At 41.0% G+C, this 26,062-nt stretch overlaps 1 protein-coding gene across 4 annotated transcripts in view; it reads right to left on the bottom strand.

Moving 5' to 3' along the window:
* Positions 1-26,062, bottom strand: part of kcnab1a (potassium voltage-gated channel subfamily A regulatory beta subunit 1a) — a 111,738-nt gene that overhangs the window by 49,980 nt on the left and 35,696 nt on the right. The window lies entirely within an intron of this gene.

Below are 26,062 nucleotides of genomic sequence, written 5' to 3'. Positions count from 1 at the left end.
CAGATCATGCTACAGAAATAATGGCTGGTTTTACACACACACACACACACACACACGCATATACAAACATGCACGCGCACACACACGTGCGTGCAGACACACACACACACACTGCTGTTGCTTTACTGTGTCAGTTCATCTTAAGCTTATTGACTTAAAAAAATCAAACTTATCTTTATATGCCCCTGCTCTTTTTTTTCCATTTATTTTTTTATCGTGGTCTCTCTTCCTTGCGTTTATTTGTTATTTGTTTATTTATTTATTTTTTTACGTTTATTTGTTACGGGGCTAGAACGAGCTGAAATACATTTATAACATACAGTACACAGACTGTATCAGGAAACACAGAGACCGACAGGGCACAGAGACTGGCATGACACCGAGGCAGTGACAGCACAGAGACAGCCAGAGCACAGAGACAGGCATCCACAGTGGATCCTACAGTCTCTGCTTGATGACAGCTGACATCTCTATGAGTGTGTGCCGTGGAAGGTGGATAAGTGTGACCAGTAAGAACTTTGTTTGGTCACTTTGTTGTACTACCCTGACCTAAACCAGCTGCAGCACATAGTCATGATCTCGTCACTCTGTCAGTTGGGCAAACGTGAGAGGCGGGGCCAGGACACAGTGGGGTGAATGTGAGAGGCGGGGGCAGGACAAAGTGGGGTGCATGTAAGAGGCGGGGCCAGGACACAGTGGGGTGAATGTGAGAGGCGGGGGCAGGACATTGGCGCTGTGGGAGTTTACATGCACTCTCACACTGGGAATATAATGCAAAACAGTGATGTGGCCAATTAAAATGAAATGTTATGGGTGTATAACCATGAAATACTTAGGATCTGACTGGCCATGTGCTTTTGTTATTCTTATCTTTACTGTTGTTTAAAGTGCAAATACAACAGCATGGCATTTCTACAGGCTGCAGAAGTCTGCTTAGGATTTTGTAAGCGACGTTTTAAAGTTTTCATCCACTTCTGTGTTACCAGTGTATGGAACTTTGAGGCTTCTACAGAATCTGGAGCAAGCGTTGCTGGAATGTGCAGAGTCAGGGAACAGGGAGATGAATGAGCCAAAAGACAAGCCTTATTTAAGGAACCAGCTCAAGCTGGGTTCTGCCCAGATCTGCTCTCTGGGATACGAATACAGTACTCAGCGCATTCATATACATCTACGTGGATGCAGGGTGAGCTTCAGCAGGAAGAGACAAGTCTGCAAGGAGTGAGTGTGTGTGTGTGTGTGTGTGTGTGTGTGTGTGTGTGTAAGAGGGCTATTGTGTGTGTGTGAGAGAGAGAGAGAGAGATGGAAGAGGATTACTGTGTGTGTGTGTGTGTGTGTGTGTGTGTGTGTGTGTTTGTGTGAGAGACTCTGATCTCTCTGTCTCTCGCACACACACATACTCACATATGCATACGACAATCCTCCTCTCAGTCTCTCTCTCTCTCTCTCTCTCACACACACGGATACACACACACACACACACACACACACACACACCCTTCCTCCTGCCCCAGCCTGTCAGAATGTGACTTATGGCCCTACGTAGAACAAAGGACTACAAATTAAATCAGTTACTCTCAGTAACAAATTGATTTGAAGGGGGATGCTAAACTGTTAGCATCAACATAAACATTCAGTGTTTCTCTCATGTGTCTCATGCTTCAGTAATGTGTGAGAATGCCACTGATTGAATGGAAAATTTAATTTAAATTATTTTCAGACTGTTTAATGATTTACCCTCTAGCTTTCTTTAGAAAATGTGTGAATATTTATTTTGGATCAGGGCTTGTGGGACTGAAAAATTCATTTGAATACTGATGTAATTTGGAAAGGAGGGTGTGGGGCTGCATTAATGGATGAGATTTGATCTGAGCATGAATATAATTCGGAGCTGAGGAGGTTTGAATAAGAGTGCATGGATGTCTTTTTGAGCAGGAACAGTGGGGTTTGAATGACACCATGGGTGTGATCTGGAACAGACTAGAACCCTTAGGCTTTGATGGGTGACTCAGAGTAGGGACTGGTTTGGTTAGAGGGATCTGTGGGAACAGGAACTGGTTTGGAGGCATGGAGGTGATCTGGGACAGGCCTGGTCTCAGGTGCTGGGGCTAAGGAGGTGGACCAGAGGGTGTCAGTGAGGCTGTGTGAGTGTGCAGCTGGGGCCTTTCACAAACCATGTTAATCTCATCATGTCACTCAGGGCCGCAGCATACAGCCCGATGGACCAGGGACCTCGTTCTCCATCTGTGCCACTACTTACTGTTTTGACTCCTCTGTGTGTTCTCCTGCACCTCCCTCTAAGAATAGTAATAATACTAATAATAATACAAGTTTATTTAGAGCCCAATAATCACTATTTATATTCTCAAAGGGTTTTACATGTGCACTACAAAGTTAAATCAAAATTATATATTATCCATGAGTTAGAAAAATAAATAAGAAAAAACCCTCTTTTCTCTTTACCTTGACCAAAGTGCAAATGGCTCAAAAGATACTTTGTCTGTTCAAACAATTGTTAAGACACACACGTAGCTGTAGAAATGTTCTTATGTAGCTGTAGAAATGTCATTTTATTTCTTCAGTAATTTTCCTAGGCAGTTAATTAGACTCACTCGTTGTAGTCTTGTAGTCAAAGCCAGGTAGTCCAGCTAACAATTTTGGCTAACTGACAAAATTGCTTTGAACACAAACTTATTAAAAACGAACAATTAGATTTGAATACATCAGGCAATTTAGTCTTAGATTACTCTAGGTTAATTGCATTTTCAGTTGTTTGCAGTCATACCAAAACTTGGCAACTACAATAATGCCTTTAAATTGAAGGGGAAAAAAACCCTAATTATTTATCAAATGGTGGGCATATTACCATGGTACGCCTGTTAAACACATGTTCATTTGAGAGGAACATGTGGGTCCCATTTCTCCATAGGACTGGTCCAGGAGGCCTGTCTGTTACATCAGATGACATTACCATAGGACAGATCAGATGTTCAGAAGACATTACCATATGACAGATCTGATGATGAGGAAATGACACTACAGGAGTGTGGCTCACCTCTCATCCATAGGTTATGAGGTAATTATGGAAAATAACAGGATTCTGCTGGAGGAAAGTGACATGTTTGGACCAGGTCTAAACTATGCTCACAGAAAAGAGCTGGCCCTGTGAGATTCTCAGTGATTCTGACAGAGATGGGAAAGTCCCTGCGACCTCCAGTCTTCAAGGCAAAGAGAGTTGTGCAGTCAGCTTGGATGAGTGAGGCAGAACGGTGAACTCTGGCTCTGCGCTGTCTCCACGTGAGTGTGTTTGAAACAAAGCTGTGAGCTGATTCAGAGCTGTGAATTTGACTGAAAATTAGTTGGGATGAATCCAGGCCAAGGCCAAGGCCAAGACCAAGACCAGAACAAATCCACTACAGTTATGATATCATGATCTTCTCCAGAAACCCAGACCATGACCAGCCATGTTCCCCCAGTGCTGCTCAGGCTGAGCAAGAACAATAAAAACACTGATAAAAAGCCAAAACCCGACATTTGAGTGCACACCACATAGACTGTATTATGAAAAGGCTTGATGGAATGCAGAATGGAATTATGTTTTTAACTGAGATCCTGTACTGCTTGAATCCCAGAGCAGTCTTATGACTGTAATCATGAGATCATGAGATAAAGACCAAGCCCAGATGAGTGGAGAACTGAGAGAGAGAGAGAGAGAGAGAGAGAGACATGTGTGTACAGAAAAACTAACAAAGGAGCAAATCATTTCAGCCCTTTTTCCATTAGGATTCGGTTTAACCTGGCAATGACCTCATCTGCAAAAATGCTCTCCAAATTCTGCTCTACAAAACCTCCTCACTGACCTTTCTGACTCCAACCAAAGGATGGCCAGCGAGAAGTGTTGAGAGAGATACAGAAAGAATGTGTCGCAGTGATGAGCTTCAGAGAGAGAGATTGGGGAGAGGGTGAGAAATGTTGAGGTGGACGAAGTACACAACCCCATTACTTAAGTCAAAGTATAGATACTCCCGGTCAGATATTACTCCAATACAAGTAAAAGTTGTTCAGTGAAATTTTTACTTGAGTTAAAGTACTGGAATACTTGCTTTTAAAAATACTTAAGCATTCAAAAGTACATTTTCTTTTTAATGTCAACACATTGTTGTATTGTTGCCACAATGAATTAACAGAGCCTGATGACTCTAAAACAACCTACTGAATGCACTGTCTTGCTTGTAGAACCTGTAGAATAAAAAGCTTGTGGAATATACAACAAAGCCTATAGAGACATGCTTCCTCTATAAAAGACAGTGTATAGCCTCAGTTAAATAGGCCCTGGGTTAACTCAGATTAGCCTTGAAAGGATAAATACGTCATAATGTTGTAGGCTTGAAGTTGTTTGTGGAGAAAGCCTTCACATCAACTCACTCTCAAACCCCTATATCCTCGCACAGATCCAAACCATCTCTCACTGCTGCAATGCATATGAGAAAAATGGACAGGGGATGGAATGACATGAACTACAAGAATGCTCAACAACATAATGCTACTGGTTAATAAATACCCTGGAATTAAAGATGGAAAAGAAAATACAGATTATACAGGAGACTAGTTATCGCCAAAAGCACTGAGAAGGCTGGACACAGGAAAGCACAGAGAAGACTGGATGTAAGAATGTGCTGAATCTGTGAAATGGGAAGATTGGGTGTACAGGAATCTAATGTTCATGTGAACACATCATACACAAACTGAACGGTGCATAGAAACATATGAAAGTGACTGACAGTAACATTCCATGACTGCAACTGCTGGAAACTTGAGAATGTGCCAGAGAAATACCAGACGCAGATGTACTGTGCCAGATGCAGATGTACTGGCGTTTGTTTATGTGACAGAGATAATAATTACGAATATACAGCACATAATTATATAGCAGCGTAGCATCCAAATAGTGTCAGAAATGTATCAACAGCTGCCTGCCCTTATCCCCTAGTGAGTGTTCTATGTACCAAACACTATATAGTGAGTAGGCAGTGGTGAATGAGTGGCAGCACTCTTATGCTGTTTCTGAAATCATTCATAGAGATTAGGGGTCGTAAATAGGGGTGAGTAGCCCGTCCTCATAAACTGGTGTGATATGCACAGACACGGTCTCTGGGACACAACAGGACACATGCATACAGATATACATAGGGTGAGCAGATGCAAACAGACCGAATGTGGGACGAGCAGTAAGTTTGTGTGGGACAACGTGGGACATGTTACCAACGCTAAGAGGTAACCTAAAGCAGAGGTCCCCAATCACTGGGCCGTGGACTGGAACCGGGCCGCGGACCAGAACCGGGCCATGGCACATTCGCTACCGGGCCACACGGAACATATAAGTATTTTATTCTTATTTTTTTCTTTAAACTGGTAAAATAAAACAGTAGCCTGATAATATAAAATATTGATTATATACAATTATAGTTGACAATTGATTATAACAATTATTCCTGCAGTAATTACACTGAACTTGATGCAGTCTGTTGGTCCTTTTCTCACCGCAGTAGTATCTCTGCCACGCCCATAACCGTTTACAGATTTTGAACTTGAGTAACGCACGTGCCGCCAGTTCAGCACTTACTACGATCACTTACTACTTCGTACTAGCTAGCTAGCTGACATGAATGGAAAAAAAACGTTGCTGGAGAGCTTCGTCAAAAGAGGTAAGGGAGATAAAAGGCACAACAACAATGTCGATGATGCAGGGTCAGCAGAGCCCAAGGCTTCAAAAAAAGGAAGCCTCATTCAATAGGAAATACGACGAGTAAAATTTGGCTTCGTTGCGACAGGTGACTCGCACACTCCAAGCCCCCGTGCGTAATATGTGGAGGCAGTGAAACCCTCAAAACTGCCTCAGCACATCGAATCCAAGCACCCTGCTCTTAAAGACAAACCTGTTCTTTGAGCGAAAAAAACGTGAACAAGAAGGACAGATGCAAATCTTGAAAGCCACTGCATCAACAAACGTGGCTGCATTGAGAGCGTCATACTTAGTGGCTAGCCGTATTGCTAAGGCTAAGAAGCCTTTCACTATTGGCGAGGAGTTGATTCTACCTGCTGCTAAGGACATTTGTCATGAACTTTTAGGAGAGGTTGCAGCTAAAAAGATAGCACAAGTTCCTCTTTCAGCTATCACCGTCACTAGGCAAATTGATGAAATAGCAGAGGACCTTGAGGCAGAATCGTTAGAGAGGCTTAACGAGTCACAGTGGTATGCAATTCAGGTTGAGGAATCTACCGATGTCGACAACAAGGCAATACTGCTTGTTTATGTGCGATATATATTTCAGGGTGATATGCATGAGGATTTGTTGTGTGCGCTGTCGCTGCCGACTAACACAATGGCCACAGAACTATTTAAGTCTCTGGATGACTATATGTCAGGAAAACTGAATTGGTCATTCTGTGTTGGCCTATGCACTGATGGGGCTGCTGCCATGTCTGAACGACTGTCTGGTCTCACTACCCGGGTTAAAGAGGTTGCATCTGAATGTGAATCTACACACTGTGTCATTCACAGAGAAATGCTGGCTAGCCGAAAAATGTCACCTGAATTTAACAGTGTATTGAATGATGTTATTAAAGTTATCACATAAAAAGCACACGCCCTCAACTCGCGTCTGTTTGAGCAGCTTTGTGAGGAAATGGACGCAGAGCACAAACACCTTCTCTTACACACAGAAGTCAGATGGCTATCCAGGGGGAGATCGCTGGCCTGAGTGTTTGAGTTATGAGAACTGCTGCAGAGATTTCTTTCAGAAATAAGTCAACACTGGCAGCACATTTCAGTGATGAGGAATGGGTCACAAAACTCTCTTACCTGTGCAACATTTTCAACCTGCTCAACGAACTCAATCTGACACTTCAGGGAAGAATGACAACTGTCTTTAAGTTAGCAGATAAAGTGGCTGCATTCAAAGCCAAACTAGAACTGTGGGGACGGCGAGTGGACAGGGGCACATTTGACATGTTCCCAACATTAGCGGGGATTTTGGGAGAGACTGAGACTGGGCCGTCTTTCTCCCAGCTGGTGCGCGATCACCTAGTTTCACTGTCAACGGAGTTTGAATGTTACTTCCCAACCACCAAAGAGCCAAGAAGTGCAAAGGAGTGGATCCACGACCCATTTGTGAATGTCCCAGGTGAATCGTCCATGTCCACGCAGGAAGAGGATCAACTACTTGAGGTTGCAAATGACGGTGGCCTTAGAAGTATGTTTGAGAGAACATCTCTGCCAACCTTCTGGATAAAAATCAAGGCTGAATATCCTGAGATAGCCACAAAAGCACTAAAAACGTTGTTTCCATTTCCAACAACCTATCTCTGTGAAGCGGGGTTTTCTGCAATGACGGAAACAAAAACAAAATTACGAAGTAGACTGGACATAAGGAACACACTTCGGGTATCATTGTCTCCCATCACCCCTAGATGGTACCATCTTGTTGCCGGGAAACAAGCTCAGGGCTCCCACTGATTCAGCGACATGGTGAGCTGCAGTGTTATTATATGGTCATGTGAGAAAAATATGCATTTTATTTTTTATATTATCACTTCGTTGGTGTTGCGATGCAGAATTTATATAGGGATTGTAATAACTGTGAAAGAGTCTTCATTTTGTTTTCTCTTTTTTGTTGTTGACAGTTCATTGGTTGTTTTGCTGGCTCCGTTAGTCTTTGGAATGTTAAGTTGATGTCATGTGATGTTGCAAGCGAGACGTTGAGTAACAACGTAACTTTCAGTCAGTTAAAAAAAAAAAAGTCGCCATCAGTTTGTGTGAGGAGAAGCGTACCTGTGCAGAGAAAATGTAGTGAATGCGAGAGAGAAGTTTCATGAATTAAAATAAAAATGCCAAACCGGAGCAATAAAGTCGCCAAAAGAGAGAACGTCTGGATCTTGTCTTCAAGGAGGCAATCTATATATATATATATATATATATGATATTAGACCTACTTAAACTAAAATGTTATTAAAATGCGGCTGTACTAAACTCACAGGCCTAATCAGTATTCCGCTCGTGTCGTGTCACCCGCATCCATATGCTCTTAATCCTAACAATTAAAAACCAAATGACCAATGAAAATGCAGGACATTATCTAAATATGTGGGATGTGGGACAAAGGGTCAAAATGCTGTGCAGTACAACGTAAAGCGGGCCGCCTGGTCACCCTACATATACAACATGTCGGTACTCCACAGTCATATGATTTCATCCAGAGCTGTTCGGTTCAGTTACGGCTTGGCTGAAGATACCATCTTTTACAAAAATCAGGAATGTTAAACGTGGGGAAACGGTTGACGTGGTTATGATTGGCTTTGGTTATTGTGGATGGACACTCCTGTGTGTTATGTGTATCTTTAGATAAATCTGGTTTGATAAATCATGGAAATTATTATGTTGTATTACAGCTTAGTATTGTACTCTAAATCATGTACAGCTCCGCCTATGCACTGGACACTGAAGAACAGATAATAACTGGTGTCTGTACACTCCAAGTCTCTTTGTTTACTGGCTAACGGTTCAGTTAGTGCCTATATGTTTAGATAGAGATAATCCTTATGTACCCCTCCAACTAAGCTGATTTTTGTTTTTTTCTTAAATATGTTATGGTTGCAGCCCACTACCACTCTAAACCATACACAGCAAGGGAGGAGCTTACGTGGGATCTACCAGCAAGATATACATCTACGGGTTGAAGTCTTGCTAGGGTGTCAAAGGGGCCTGGGATAGCCTACATGGAGATGGCTATGATTAATGCTGGGTGAATGACCTCCCTTGCTTTAGCTACTATAAATGTGAGCCCCCACTTTGAGTTAACCCTGAAAGATATAAATGGTGAATACTGTGTCCCACAAATGAAACCAATTAGACCTCTGTTATAAAATAACTTGCAATCTAGCGATAACCTCATGTGCATTTATCTCACCACGCATACCAATCGGTCAAATTTAACAAATAATGACATATATTTAACCTAACACAGCTATCAATAGTCAGTAGCATAAATAACACACACACACACACACATACACACACACATACCCACACGATAAACAAACAATGCGACACAAAAATATAAGAAAATCCCCGGGTTTTAACACACAAAGACAGCCTGGGGTACCCCTTAGTTGGCACGCATGTCAAAATGGTAGACAAAGGCATGTATTTCGTACTCACTGGACCATCTGACTGTTCACAAGAGCAGTACGGCAGGGCATCCACGGCTGAAGAGCGAAGCAGGCTACGCCGTCTTCGATAATTTGTCTGCGCTGAAATCTCAGTGTGCCATTACCCCACAAACTGACGAGCACACGAACTCCCCCAATTTCGACACCACCGAAAAAAACCATCCAAAACTGTCCCGGAAAGCAAATGGAGACTGGAAAAAAACCCCATAAATTGACACCCTCAGCATGAACGTTGCCATATAAAACTTTACTTGAGAAAAACTTTTTGGTTTACTCCATACCACTCAAACATTCTCTCAACACTTATTTTCTCTCGCCGTTCATTCATGTTCCCCTCTCACTCACCCTATTACTTCTCGAACTCCCTCATTAACGAGACACACCTACGTATATTATATAGGCCAATTTTAACCAATCATTTATCGTTTCCCCATGTTTTAACCAATCACGTTTCCCCATTTTCTCCCCCAATGAACTAGTTTTAACAGTACTACTAACATCGAACTGAGCACTTATGATATGAAACTTACGATATAAAGTTTGCTGTTTCAAACTTTAACAGCATTATAGCCCTTATGCTGAACACATATGAAATGAAAACAGTTGCAATCTTGTCACCTCAAACATTTTAAATACACTTTTAATGTATTTTTCCATTGTATACAACAGTATGCAAAAATAAAAGCAATACATTTCCCAAGGGTGCTACACATATTTTCTCCAGTTTGTTATTTTGGATTTTATTTGTTAATTCATACGTTCCCTCTACTGTTTGCTAATTATCCAATGCCATTAAATATGAAAACACACCTGAAAATCATGCCACTAAACACAGCTTTTTCACAGCCAGGGAAGCACAGGATCAAAGATCAAGGATAATTCTCAAACGCTAGCTGCGTCCAAAACCGCATACTACATACTGCATACTAAAGCTGCATTGAAGTACATACTGCAGGAGTATGCACTAAAAGATTGTAGACAGAGGCTGTGTCCGAAATGGCATACTACATACTACTCGCATACTGATCTTGACGTAAAAGTAGTAAGTAGTATGCAGCACATAAAAAATAAAAAATTTGCAGTACACCACAGTTACTTGGATGATGTACTACTCTGGCGAAAACTTGCAGTATACAATCGGAGCTCACTTCGTTGGGTACTGCATCCCATGAAGCAGTGCGGTGATTTCCAAGGCTGTGTCCGAAATGGCATACTACATACTACTCGCATACTGATCTTGACGTAAAAGTAGTAAGTAGTGTGCAGTACATGAAAAATAAAAATTTGCAGTACACGACAGTTACCCAGATGATGTACTACTCCGGCAAAAATTTGCAGTATACAACCGGAGCTCACTTCGTCGGGTACTGCATCCCATGAAGAAATGCGGTGATTTTCAGCTGTCAAAAAATGTAAAAAAAACATGGGCGGACAGTGTCAGAAGCGGCTTCAACTTCAACTGTAGCTGCAGTTTCGAATATAAATGTATCAGTTGCATATTTTGGTGTAATAAGTCTTCATGTGCTTTCTTATAGGGCTACTTTTGATAGATATTTGTTGTAGTCGTGTGTTGTTCAATTTTAACAAAACAGATAGCCCAACCGATAGCAAACGTGTAGTACACTACACGAAAGTTCTCATTATTGCGTACCATACTGTATACTAGCGTCTGTAGTGTGCAGTATGCAGTGTATACTAGCCTAGTATGCAGTATGCAGTACGCTAGTATGCCATTTTGGACACAGCCCAACTGTAAAAAAAAACAACAAAAAAAAAACATGGCAGGTAAAGTAGGCTGCACTAATGAGGTAATCAAATTGTGCCACATTTTTGCACACGAGCTTTATAATTGCGCTTTAATGATGACCACCTGTAAACAGACACAGCTGTACATTTAAAAACCCCGACTGCACCAACATGTTACTTACGGAAATTTTCCTCTCTCTTATTTATACTAAGACTTCTAACATTTAAATAATGTTTACAGAACGTTTAAAAGATTCCTGACAACTATTTATTTACACATAGACAAATATTTGTAGTAATTTTAAAACAGCTTCTTAAGATCTGTACAGTTATTGTCCCTTACACTTTAAAATAAAGTTGTCCGTCATATTCGCAGTCACAAATGACAGCGTGAGAAACGCCCTTTTTTTTTCGCATGTGGCCTTATGGGATTGAAAAGTGTCCAGTGCTAGCATACTTCATTTTTCCAAAGGAAGTAGTATGTCATCCGGGTACTATTCACATACTACTCTATGCATACTATGTATTTGGACATACTACTAATGCTGGCGTACTGTTTTGATGTACTATTTAGTATGTTAGTATGCGGTTTTGGACGCAGCAGCTGTGTTGTGTGCATTAGTAAAGTTTAAAGAAATGTTTAACAGTACAAATCAGTAACAGTTACTGATTTTTTCAGATGTCATGGAAGTTTGAGACACCAGCAATGCAGTGCATGAGTGCATTTACACAACAAAGAATAAATTCAACAAAAACTGTCTCACTACAGCTCCAGTGCAGGGCAGCACTCTCTCGATTACATCTCCCACGTCTCCTCATTCACTAATTCACCAGGGAGTCCTCATTGCCTTCATTATTGATGGGGCTCCCAGTGGCCAGAATTCAGATTCATTCTCCCTCTTTGTGGGAAGGTCTTTATGGCTGTAGCCATTTTAAGCTAGCCTTGTTAAATTACACTTTGAGTTCTCTGTGTAGTATTTAGGTCTGTCACATGCACACTGTGATCCTATTAAACACCTGACTGATGATGAGGAACAAAGGAGAAAAGCCTTTGCTTTGGTTCTGTTCCAGTCAGATAAAAATCTTCAGGTCAGTATAACAATGAGGTTTTATTGCTAGATTTAGCTGATAAAATTTCTCAAGGGAACATAGGACAAGCAGAATATTTCTGTATTGTAAGTGACTGACTTGCAATTACTGTTCTTTAGACAACCTTATTTGTGACCTGTGTTAGGTTCTCTGTGACATGCAGTGAAGTGCTGTGATGTAGTTAAAAAGTCTACGATGCTTATGTAAATGCAAATGCCAATCCACCGATCCAAATGACAATCCACTGATCCAAATGACAAGCCAAGAGAGTACACTTGTTCCTTGGGTAACTGTGTTCATATTGATAAATGCTGAACAAGTCTGCCCTTATTTAGCATGAGAAATGCACAGTCAGCCCTGATCCCTGATCAGAGAAACAATGACACCCAATTAGTCTGTCCTTGTTTTATTAAAGCCATCATACACGTCCACAAACATCACTGGAGAATACTACCCATAAATGTTCACACATGTGTGATTATGTGATTGTGTGTCTCTTTACACCAACATTTAGAGAGCGTGGGACAGCAAAGGTACTGCTACTGTCCTGTCTGTTTGCGCCAAGAATAACTTACATACCCCACTAATACATGCCATGGAGTTTGTGTATGTGTGTTTGTGTGTGTCTGTGTTGATACATTTTATTTTCAAACTTAAAGTCAGTCAAGGCCAGAAAAATGGAATAGAGGATGAAGCAGGAAAAAAGACAAATCGGCATGTTTTCGTTTGGGAGCGAAATGGAAACAGACAAGCGAAATCATCTGATGTGAAACAGGAGCAAAGAGATAGGATGAGTGAAAGGCAGGAGGAAGAGAAAAGAGGACACGTGAAGCCCGTAAAATGTTGAGCCCAGCACTATTTGTCATTTAGATCGTTCTGTGGATGTAGGAGAACTTTAGTAATCACACGTTAACATTATTGAATACAAATTTAGGTTACTGAGTCTCCAATGGCCTGTGCATGTCTTTAATAATGTAAACATATCTTTAATAAAATACAGATAAGTCCAAAGAAGTTTAGACTGGTTACTCCTTAAAAACCAGCAGAAACAAAGAGATAAAGGCTTTACAATTGAGTGTATGCATCTGTGCGTGTCTGTGTGTGTGTAAGTGTATGTAAGTGTGTGTGTGTGCACGCATGCACATGCCCATGCCCAGGAGTTTGCATACACATTTGTGTGTATCTGTGTGCAAACTCCTATTCCCATTACAGCGTTTTGAACATTCCCTTGGGTCATATGAGTCAGGGATTCAGAAGCCACATGTTAATAACAAGGTTAACACTGCCAAACAAAAGACAGTTCGCCATTTATTCTTCCCCCACAGCAACGAGAAGACAGAGAGGGAATGAGCAAGAGAATGAGAATGTAGCCACAAGCAGGCCTTAAGCAGATCAAGGCTGAACGAACCAGTTAAGAAATGTGACATATCAAAACACAAAAGGTTTTAGATTACTTACTGAGAACATTATTTTTGTTTTCGTAACATTTATCATACCACTATTTCTGAAGCTTCATATCACTGTTTCTGAAGCATCATGTTACTGTTTCTGAAGAATGAAACTACTGCTTTTGAGGAATCATACTGCTGTTTCTAAAGCACCATACTATTGTTTCTGCAGAATCACACCACTGTTTCTGAAGAAAAACTATTTCAGAGAGTGGAGAGCAGTTATAGTCGTGAGATATAGCCGTTTATTTTTTTTTTCGCAGAAGACTGCGTCCACGTTAGAGGATGAGCATGTGAGATCTGGCTGGTCTAGCTTCAGAGCTCTACATCTGTCACTGGTCCACAGCTCCCACTCGTCTACAGCTGTCACTGGTTTACAGCTGACACTGGTCTACAACTCCAACTGGTTTACAGTTGTCACTGGTCTACAGCTCCCACTGGTTTACAGTTGTCACTGGTCTACAGCTCCCACTGGTCTACATGTCTCACTGGTTTATAGCACCCACTGGTCTACAACTCTCACTAGGGAAGGGCAGACTTATGAGATCCAGTAACCCTCTGCTCTAGATTCAATCCAGCAACTCTGTGGTTTCAAACCAAGCTGCAGATTGATTGAATGGTAGATTAACTGATAGATATATAGATTTATTGGTTGGTTGGTTGATTGATTTGGGGCAAATGAAGATGACGACACGGAACTTGAATTTCACGTCACACACCTCTGTACACATAACCTTTTGAAAAACAGAAAAAACAGAAACAGGAAAAACTTTCTCAGCATCCGCTGCTCACTGGTGGGTGAGTGATCAGAGTGCTGGTCCCCGTTTTGGGTGTGTAATCTTTTCACGGGGTCTGCAGGGGACAAAGACAATTACTTGGGAAAAGAGGCTGATTTTCTGTGTGTATATTTCTGGGAATAAGGTGTCATAAATGCTGGCACAGATGAAAAGTGCTGACAGAGGAGAGTCACACAGCTAATGAGGAGATTAGAGGCCAGTGAAAACACAAGTAAGCAATATTTAACTCACCACGTCTAGGGAACAAACTCTGCAAGTTTTTCTTAATTACAAAGCCAAATTTTCAATTAAAAAGCAGAATCTCTCTCAGTCCCATTGTGTGTGAACATTTAATGACACAGACTATACTGATTGTATATCATCCATAATGCCTAACGAGACATAGAGCATTGCACCTGCCTGTCCTTTCATGAATGTAATTACGCATCTTTTACAGACTGGTGTTAACACCTCTGATGAACTCATTGTAAGTGTTCCTTCCTCTCACTCTCGCACAACCATTTCCTTTAGTCTCTCAGTCATCACCGAGGTAACACTGGGCTGTTTAGACTGTGTTCCTCAGGTCTGGGTAATTATGGGTTGTAACAATATCACTGCAGAGACACAATAAATTTCAAAACAATATGCCATGCTAATTCAGGCATGAGTTCACACTTCCTTCTTTTTTAACACCCTAATTACTGGAGACACTGTAGTGAACAGGCAGTGTAGCCCTAACACCCCCACAATACACAGCTCTTCAGTTCCATCTGAACATACAGACACTCTGATTACATGATGCCAGACCCCAAAACAGCACAACTCAGGCCTGTCCAACCCTAATACATGCAGAGCACAAAGGCCCAGGCTTAGCATAAACTTATAACAAATACATTAAAGGGACACAGAGACAGATACAGATAGATACAGACAGACAGATACAAAGACAGATAGGAAAGTGAGGTTAGGGACTGAGATGAAAATGGATGAATGTACAGAGGAATGGATGGAGGAAACTGATGAACGTACAGAAGAATAGATGGAGAAAAAATGAATTAGGCTTGGACGGTATCTATTTTTTCATACCATCATACCTTCCTGGCAATTTACCAGGGTATACAGTTTATGATAGTATTTATGTTTAAAAAGAAAGGCTGCTGGTGATAGAAGTCATAGCATATACATTGTCTAGCCTACAATGATATGTGTCTAATATGCAGTTAGCCTACTTAGACAGGTCTTGCTGGGTTTAAATACTTATGGCAAAAAAAAAAAAAATAGATAGGAAATAAGTGCCCTTCTTCCATAGATTCAGGATACCCTGCTGGAAGCCCCGATGAGAATGCCGCGGCAGATACTGATCAGTAGGGTGAACAAAGGTGTTGTACGGGTGGTGGTGGCAGACAGGCAGTTGATAAAAATAATGTGGCTAATAAACTAGTTTTGTAGTTGGAAGAAGTCATCTGATGATAAAGTTGTATTTGGCAATATTTTCATGATTCCATATCTAGTCATATTTAATCGATAAGCTAGGAGAAATTTGAGCGAAACTGCATCAGCCATCATGCACTTTTAACTCAGGAATCGTCTGAGCATAAACGGGGACACCAGTGTGAAAGTTGAGCGTTAGGGAAACGCAGAGACAACTCCTTTTTGAAGAGTTAGAAAGATCACCCTTCATTTATTTCAACACCACTTCACATCACATCCTTGTTGTCGCAGAACACACAACGTAATTACCCCCTAAGGGTGTTTGGGAAACGTAGTTAACCAATCTACTAACAGTAGCATGAATGTAAACACATAAAATCATGGGCGAGATTGTGACTTCTATTAAATATCAGTCCTGTGCACGAGTGATCACCACAAATAATTTTTTCTATTGGCTAAGTTCCCTGTTGTAATAAATTCATTTGATTTTATATTCTTATAAAAATAGCAAATACTACACACAGTTTCATTTGGATTGGCTGGCTCACCTTTATCATTAGAACAAAACACAAAATACTCCCAAACAGGGACAGAAACATTTTTCTTTTTTACTAGCCCCACATTATCTCAACCACTTGCAGTCGCCATCTTTGTTACCGGAAGACTGATCTCTGGTGGCACTACAATACCTCACCGCAATACAGCATTTCCATATCAGGATATAGAAAAAGAGAAGCGTCTATATTTTTGACGGTATTGAAACTCATACCTTTGGTATTTCTAAACACCCCGGTATACTGTAATACCTTGATACCGCCCAAGCCTAGAATGGATTGCAGAGAAAATACAGTCACTTTTCACCTATCAGGATCCTCCAAACTTGGTCAGGAAAATTTTCCCAGGTGTGAATCCTTCCTTTGTCGTGCTTCTAATGTGATATCTATGGTCTTATATAACTACAGCACGTCATACTAACAGAGCCATAGATTGTATCTATAGCACATCAGCTGTGATACTGTGAGAAATTGTGGGTGTGTGTGCATACTAACAGAGCCATAGATTTGGGTCTGGCCTTTAAAGTTCTCCACATTGTGGCACATATGCTGATGATGGAAGTCCGCCTGACTTACCTTGGAGCAAACACTGTTTCAGGTGCATGTGGAATCTATAATGAGTGTGTGTGTGTGTGTGTGTGTGTGTGTGTGTGTGATAAATAACAGTACACCCCTTCTCCCCATAAATCATTGATCTCTAATCATTAATGCAGGGATAAGCAGTGCTGTAGGAGGTTAAGATTGTTGACGGAGGTCAGTAAGACCAAAAGGTTAAAAAAACAATTGTGGCTTTTCTCTGATTTGTGATTAGTTTTATTTACCAGGTTAATTAAATGTTTTAAACTGATGATTTAATCATATTTACAGAAGTGATGCTGATTAAAAAGGAGAGAGTCAGTAAAAATCAATCTTTTCAGTTAGAGCGGCAAAGATTCAGACATCTTCCATATGTGGTGAAACTCAAGTAAGCATCAGCATGAGTCCAGCTGGCACACATCTCACATAGAACCAGTCTGCCAAGCTCTCTCATGCATTCTTACAGCCCCACACCTCTCCCTTCTCACCCATAACCTGGTTCTTCACAAAACACATCTGCTCCTATCACCAGAGTGAGGGTGTACAAAGGGAAGGGGAGGGGGGGTACAGAGAAGGGGGGGGATGGAAAGTACTCACTGGCAGACATTTCACAAGTGCCGCTTACTTATTTGTTCAAGTGGTATAATTTGGGTTGCCATGACAATGGTAAATGTATTATTTCACCCCCGTGTTTTTCCTGTTTCTCTCAAAAAGAAAGCAAAAGAAAAAAAGAATGAATGTTGGTATGTGTTAGCGGCATGAGGCATCTCTAATAATGGATGTTAAGGACATAAATGAGAAAGGGCTTTGGTTTGGGTCATTAGAGGGGCTTGACCTTGCTTTGGAAGAAGTGTGGATGCAGAAACACATTTGCAGTGCCTACACAGATGCTTTGTAAACAACAGGATAGATTCTTCATTTTTAAAAACCTTTGTGATTATGCAGACAGTATACCCTAAACCACCATGAGGCCATAGCTGTGTAGATGCAGTCCACCATAAAGCTAAACACAAGTAATGGGTTTAAATATAGCTTTGTGATTTCACACAAATTCCCCTAAATGATTTTTTGTGAGTTTTCATTGTTTATTAGTTTATTTTATATTTTTAATCAGATCTGTGATGTCATCACAGTGCTGGCACTCTTGACTCCTTAGTCTGGTCTTTACTTTTACTGGGTACAGGTAAATATGAGAGCTCAGGTTCACAAAGTGATAAAAAATATTTATAAGAGTTAAGAGGAGCACAAAATAATGTAATTTAGCTCTTAAGCGTGTCACTGGGAATGGCATACATTGAATTTTGTGCCCTGTGGAAAGGTGTAAGGGGAATGCAGTGAGTCTGTCGGTCTGTGGCGGACGCATTTTGGTGCACATTTCCTCACCACGTCTGCAGTTTTCCACACATGCAATCAGTTGCAAACGGATCCACATCTTTCTTTTTCACAAATCTGAAGTTCAAATATATATATGTCTGTGTGGTTATATATATACAGACATACATATGCAAACACACACACACACAAATGAACAATTAAAAAAAAAAAAAAAAGTCACAGAGAAAATGAGCAAAGCCAGTCTCCCTCTCTCCAGACTGGCAGCATGTCCTCTGCCTGTGTCCTTCAAACACCGAGTGGTTTAAAACAGTCGTGCCTCAGTGGTCAGACAGGATCAACTACTCAGTCCTTATCACTCTTTTCAAAGGAGGAGAGAGAAAAAAAAACCCTGCCCAGAAACTTCTACAATATGTATTCCAGCACCCATGCAGCCATGCTCTTGGGTCGTGAATGTTTGAAAGTCAGCTCATACCTCAGACCATAATGACTATAGGGAGGCAAATCAGCTATGCAGCTCAACTGATGAGATATCAGTAATACACCAACCAAACCCTGCTGAAATTAGAGAGAAAATAATAGTAAATATGTATGCTGTTTTCTTTTAAATCTTACAAATTGTCCCTAAATCCTCCAGGTTTTTTCAAATGGGAAGAACACCACTGACATATGAGGTCATAGTCTCTCCACTGGCCAGGTCAGCAATCAGTGCCACATATTAACAGAGATGTGGAAGATCAGGAGCCTGTGCTGAGGACAGATTTGAAATCAATATCCTTCCTGTCACCGTCCGGTCTTCTCTAGAGATGTTTGACTTTAATTAGTTTAGAGGGGACTCCCAGTCCCAGCAGTGGATGTTTTCTGTAAAGAATTTCAGTCATTAGATGGATGGATAAGGACACCGGGGTAGAACTAAGAGAAGGTGGAAATTCTCCATATTTACCATCTCTCACATAATTGATACACTGGACAGATAACCCACAAAACTATAACATGTAACTGAAATTTTGCAGTGATTTTTCATTGGATTTAATTGTTTGCTCAGGGCTACACTGTCAAAGTGTCTCTCAACCACTCAACATAAAACTGTCGGTGAAGTCTGCCAATAGCTATCTGTGGCAAGAAAAGATAGTAATAAAAAAATACTGAGGAAGGGAGTGATGGAAGACATGTAACTGGCATAGAAAATGAAGGATGAAGGGATAGGGCAGATAAAAATATATGGAGAGAAAAAGGAGAGAAAAAACTACGTAGCCCAGTGTCAGTGGTATAGCGAAATTCAGAGGTGGGTAGAGTAAGCAAAAACTGAACTCAAGTAAAAGTATTGTTATATTATAATAATATTGACTCAAGTAGAAGTAAAAGTACTCATCAAAACAATGACTTGAGTTTGAGTAAAAAAGAATCTCATAGAATGACTACTTAAGTAGTGAGTAACTTCATATGATGATTTATTACATCCATAATGTATTACATTCAAATGTATCAGATGTCGCTACTTCTCCGTCACAAGAGACAGAGACAGAGGATGCAGGTGCAGAGCTTACTGAAAGTTTGGTGCAACATCCAAAATCTCCGAAATCTCTTCGTTGTTGAGAGGAGCACTGTAGCAACACTCTTCTCTGTTTCATAAAGCTCAGTTAGCAGATGCTCTCTCTCTCTAGCTCATAATGCTACTGTAATGTGTGTAAGTACTGTATACCAGTGGAAAGTGTGGTTTATTTAAAACAGAGAGCCAAACATATAGACATGCATCAAAGCAGTCGACATCATAGAAGCTGTGCGTGTGTAAATAAAAATAATTTAATAAACTAAATAAAACTAGCGAGAGGTGTGTAGTCTAATGTAACGGAGTATGAGTACATTTTTCAAATCGTAAATGTACTCGAGTACAAGTGAAAAGGATTGTGCATTAAAACTGCTCCTGTAGGTACAGTTTATTGGAAAAAAGTTACTTAAGTACATGCAACGGAGTAAACATAACACGTAAACATAACATTCCCCCACCTCTGGGGAAATTGTAGTCAATGGTTCACTGTGAATGTTAGACTAAATAATAATTTCACTTAGCTGCAACCATATCCTTATTTCAGAAACTGAACCCAGTGAAGTTATTCTGGAAAACTCCTTATAGCTCAGTGCTCTGAACACTGAACCATCAAGTTATTCAAAATAACTCTTCATTAGGCTTAACATATATTAAATAATAATAATAACCCTCCTATTTTCCTGGGGTCATAATGATCTGAAATCATATTCAAACCTAAGACAATGATGTAAAACATTAATCTACGCATATGGCCTCCCATGTAGCTTCCTAAAATGACCCCAAAAATGGAAATTAAAAAAAAAAAAAATTCAGTGTAGCTGCCACAAAAAAAGGTAATGCCCATTGTCTTCAGATGGTCTTCTTAAAAGGGGGCCAGTGCAACAGGGGATGAATTAAAAAGTCTCCAACAATATAACGTGCACACACACCTTTTTATTATAAGATTTCACAATAAAACTATAACTATGTATTTATTCATGTGAAAAATCATAATAAAAAGATCTGTGTGCACATTATATTGTCTGGGCAGTCGATATTCCTGACCTGCAACATGCAGTCTTTCAGAAACTGTCCCTCAGTAAATGACTTTCTGGCTTTCACTATTGCCTCACTTACCACATAACTAGCTGCAACGGTTGCGTCACATTCTCTTCTGGCCCTATGAAAAAAGTTCCGCTTTCTCCTTGCAAATCAGACAGGTAGCAGCCCCATTAAAATCAATGAAGAAGTAATCACACGTCCACTTTTCTTGAACCTGCTGGTGCTCCTGGTCAACCTTTCTTTTGGCTTTGGAAAGAAACATTTTTGCTTACATTTGCAGTTAAGAGACATTTAATTAACTAACACTTAAAGGCGTTTGCAAGGAATAGCTCTACCGGTTGTCTAGTAATGGTTAGCTCTTTTGGTTAATTTGGTTGGCTGACCCAGAGCAGCGCTAACTTCTCTGCAATTAACGTTAGTCTATGTAACTTCAGTCCCAAAGCTAACGTTAGTTGAGTATTCTTAAGAAGCTAACATAAAAACAAAACGCAAAACTGATATGTGGGCAGTATCTCATTATAAATCTAAAACAATCAGGGGGCCGCAAGAAACTGTCTTGCGGGGCGAATGCAGCCCGTGGGCTGGTACTTTACCTTAGGGTCAACATGACTAGAGATAACTTTTGATGTTGAACTATCTTCATGACCAGCTCTGTCTAACATAGAGTGCCACAAACTCAGTGAGTAGGCCTATGAGGAGATCAAGATAAAAAACAATGCACATACTAATTACTTACCTCAGAATAAACTAAACAGAATTGGCATAGTACACTTTGTGATCGCATGATAGGTTTTTGTAACGACACAGAGAGGAATTCTTAGCTCACTTAACATTAACAGGGAAAAATTCTGTCTTTTAAACATTACCGTAACTACTACGTACCTGCATTCACAAACAAACATATATTCAATGAGTTCTTGTGACTGCACATCAAATTCTAAAACCGAAAGAAAAAATGACAAGATTCAAGAGTTTCTTGTGTTCATTGTTCATTGTTAACAGAAGGTAGCTAGCCTACCGCCACAAAAGAATTGCTGCATTTTTGGCTAACACACTTGCACACCACTCTGTAGTGTTGCTTGCCAAAAAGTTTTGTTGATACAACTAATATTCATATTCATTCATCCATCATCATGCTAAAGCGAAAACAGATTCTTATTTAAAAAAATACAAAATTTTTCATATAGCGCTACCTGTTCATATCTTACCTCCATCAGAGTCAAGCGCCAACTGAAGTACGGGAGGCGCAGAGGTCCAGAACATTGAAATGAAAAGTACAAGCAAGAATACAGCTGCAGCCGCGAAATCTCATGTCCAAACTTTTAGTGAACGAGTACGATATCTGAAAACATTGTAAACTTGCAGAAGCTAATTCAATATATAAATGTAGATTATAGTGACACGACAATATAGTAATTTTGGAAAGAATTCACTATCTGAATAGGGTTCTTCTGAACTCTGTTACATGGGCCTACTCATAAATACCTGGTACTAGGCCCGTTAGCATGCATTCTAGTTTAGCATGCTGGGTTGCTAGCAATACACAATCTCCATGTTTTCCCATACTGAATTCCATACTGTATCAAAACCACCAGGGCCGGATCATGGTCCTGTCAGGCCACTGGGCACATGTTTTTCGGACTGAAACTGTAAATGTACTCCTGCAGTGTGTGCAGAATGCAACAATTTCGTTGCCAGCTACTTCACGAAGAAATGGGTAAGCCTTCTGGAGGTCTTTAGAAAAGACAGACTTTCTTTTCGGCATGACAGAGCCACAAGCATCACAGCTACAGCCTTGACAATGACGCGTTGATTGAATGATACACAGACAAATCAGTGTTGAATTCAGATGCTTGGTGCATTGGTCTTGTTTTTTGATTGGGTTAGGTAATAATGAGTGGGACAAAAAATGATAAACATCTATATAAGCAGAGAAAACAAGTATGATAATATTACTTTAATTGTGGTGAAAACTGGAACAATTTGGTAGTGAATGCTGAAAATCGGGACATTTTAGTGTTTTACAGATATTTTTCTGGACTTGGTACACCCAGCTTGAAACTGGGACATTCCCAGACAAACCGAGACATCTGGTCACCGTAGTTAAGCTTTAAGATGTCATTTAAGTCTATGTTGAACGTATGTGATTTGGTGCAATGGTATAACTTTTAGTTGTTGGTAAACTTGAATGAAGTGCCGATTTATGTTCGAACTAGGTAAAGATCGGACTTGTGCTCTGCTGGTGCAACCGGCTGCAGGATCTTTCCCTGTTCCCTCCAGATACAAAAGCACGTCTCACCTATATATAGTTAAGCTCCCCAAAAAAATATTCATACCCATGCCAAATTAGGATTTATAGTGAATTTTTATTTGACCAATAGGTTCCCTCTGGCTGGAAATGACAAAATAGTGACAAAAGATGGTAAGACATTGTGTCAGACATTGTGAGTTGTTAATGATAAATTTGAACCATCACTGCATGTGGTATATCTGGAAATATCTGGACAAAGTAAACTTCTGCCAAACCTGTTGTTTGCCGGAGGTATCTGAATGCCTGCAGAACTTTGTTATGCAGACCTGCAAACTCCCGCAAATATGTCCAAATACAGCTGTGTTTCAGGAATCAGCCTGACCACAGTCGTTAGCTGATGTCTTGGCCTTTCAAATGCTAATAACAGTTAGTGGTCCGGGTGGGACTGGGTACTGAAGCCTGCCCCCCTTCCTCGCTGTAACTTTCTATCAGATAGCCTATTTGTAATATTTAGCCTATATTTTTATAACCACAAAAACTTGTTAGGTGTATTTCTATGGGGTTTTTTTTTTTTTACATTTTTAGTAAAAATGCCATGTCCAAAATTATTCATGCCCTTTGAAATTGTCTGGCTGACATTGCCTCCTGGATGTCTGCTAACCATCTCAAACTTAACCCGGAGAAAACAGAGCTCCTGTTTTTTCCTGCTAAGAACTCCCCAGCGATCGACACTGCAATCACCATCGAGGGATCTGCGGTGTTTCCCACCTCAGCAGCCAAAAACCTTGGCGTCACCCTCGACAACCAGCTGACATACTCCGGGCACATCGCAGCAGTCACACGATCCTGCAGATTCGCCCTATACAACATCAGGAGAATCCGCCCTTTCCTCACGCAACAGGCAACCCAGCTCCTAGTCCAAGCGCTTGTCATCTCCCGCCTGGACTACTGCAACGTTCTACTGGCTGGCTTGCCGGCCTGCGCCATCAGGCCGCTCCAGCTCGTGCAGAACGCCGCTGCACGCCTAGTATTCAACCTCTCTAAGCACTCTCATGTCACTCCGCTGCTTACTGCACTCCACTGGCTTCCGGTAGCAGCCCGCATCCAGTTCAAGACACTGGTGCTGGCCTACCAGGCCACAAGAGGCTCTGCCCCATCATACCTTCAGTCTCTTATAACGCCTTACACCCCAACTAGGACCCTCCGCTCCACGTCCTCCGGACAACTGACGGTCCCCTCACTCCGGGAACCCGGCAGCCGCTCCTCCCGACCACGCCTCTTCTCTGCCATTGCCCCGAGGTGGTGGAACGACCTCCCCCATGCAGTCAAGACTGCGGAGTCTCTTACCATCTTCCGCAGGAAACTGAAAACCCACCTCTTTAGAACACACCTGTCCCCCAATGCCTAACCTCCCTTCCCCCAATGCCTAACCTCCCTTCCCTAGAGAAAAAAAAAAAAAAAAAAAAAAAAAATTACCTTTGTCTTGTATTTCTGTTTGTAAAAGTATCCCAGGGGCGCAATGCGAAAGGGCAATTTGACGCTCAGTCTTATTATGATCTCTGTTGAAGGTATTAGAAATCCGACTGATGCACCAATTGTAAGTCGCTTTGGAAAAAAGCGTCTGCCAAATAACTAAATTGTAAAATTGTAAAAATTGTCACACATTTTTGAGAAAATGCGAGCTCCTATACCATTCCAAATGGTCCTGGTAATTTCCATGTTCTAGAGCATTCTATTCAACTATAAATTGAATGCAGCTCATGCAGTAGTTCTCTAGTCAGTTACTAGTCGATTGCAAGTCATGGCTAAAACCAAACAGCTTAGTGAGGATGTCCAGGTGCATATTGTGGCTGCTCACAAGACAGGGAAAGGCTATGAAGCCATATTCAAGTGTTTTCAAGTGCCAGTGGACACAGTGTAAAGCAAAATCTAAAAGTACAAGGAGTTCCACACTGTGTAAAAAACTCAAAGGGTGGGGGTAAGAAGCCAAAAGTGACCCCTATGCTGGCAAGAATGACAGTGCGAGAGGCCAAGAGGGCTCCAAGGATCACCACTGAGGCCATCCTGATGAATCTGTGCAATTCTGGAACCAAAATCTCATGGCAGACACTCTAGCGGACACTGCACAAGGTTGGTCTCCATGGATGCTGACCAAGAAGGACTCCACTTTTCCAAGACAGAAAAGAAGAGAGCTTTTGGGCATCAATTCTGTTGTCAGATGACCAAGAGCTTTCTTTGTCCAGGTGAGCTTTTACAAAGGGTAAGCTAGCCTTTGTGTGCCTGTCTTGGCGAAGTGGAGTCCTCCTTGGTCGGCGTCAAGTATACTTCATATATATCAAGTATATTTGATATATCTCCCATCCCTACTTGGAAGTAATTCATTGCGTACCCAAAGTGTAGGAATACGAAAGTACCCGTTCATTGCAACCATCAAATTCAAACTTTACAGAATGAATCTAAAGTTGAACACATTGGAATTTAGCTCGAACTAAGGCACATCTGCTATACATACACACATATAACGACATCTTAACTACACACAAGAAGACAAACAACTAATGATAGACAATAACAACAACATCCTCTCTACCTAAAGTATATATGAATGAACAACTGTGCAAGTATGAGGTATTACTCACGAAGAGGTATGCTCAACCAAATGAAGCTATTTGAGTGATGTTCTAGTGGAGTTACTTACACACATTAGGATAGTGAGGGAAGGAGAGAAAAGGAGAAGAAGAAGAAAAGCAGGCTCAGCCACGCTCAGGTAGGAGAGACCGAAGTTACTGAAGTTTGCAGTGGGAGACCGTGAGCGAGACTTCATGTTGGTGCCTGTAGAGTCTTAGTGTTGCAGATCTGGGCAGATTCTTCGTAGAGATGAGCAGAGCTAAACTGTAGGACTGTAGCTGAACGTAACTGAAAGCTGAACTGTAGGATAGCAGGGAGTCTGGCATTTTATCTGATTTGCAGACGAGGGGTGCTGCTATCCTTTTGGGGGTGTCTCTGCCTGAAGGGAATGGAATGTGTTAATTTGAGCTCAGTTG

The sequence above is a fragment of the Chanos chanos genome, chromosome 2 (assembly GCF_902362185.1).
Source record: "Chanos chanos chromosome 2, fChaCha1.1, whole genome shotgun sequence".
NCBI classification, from domain to species: domain Eukaryota; kingdom Metazoa; phylum Chordata; class Actinopteri; order Gonorynchiformes; family Chanidae; genus Chanos; species Chanos chanos.
This window is presented reverse-complemented; position numbering and strand designations above follow the sequence as displayed.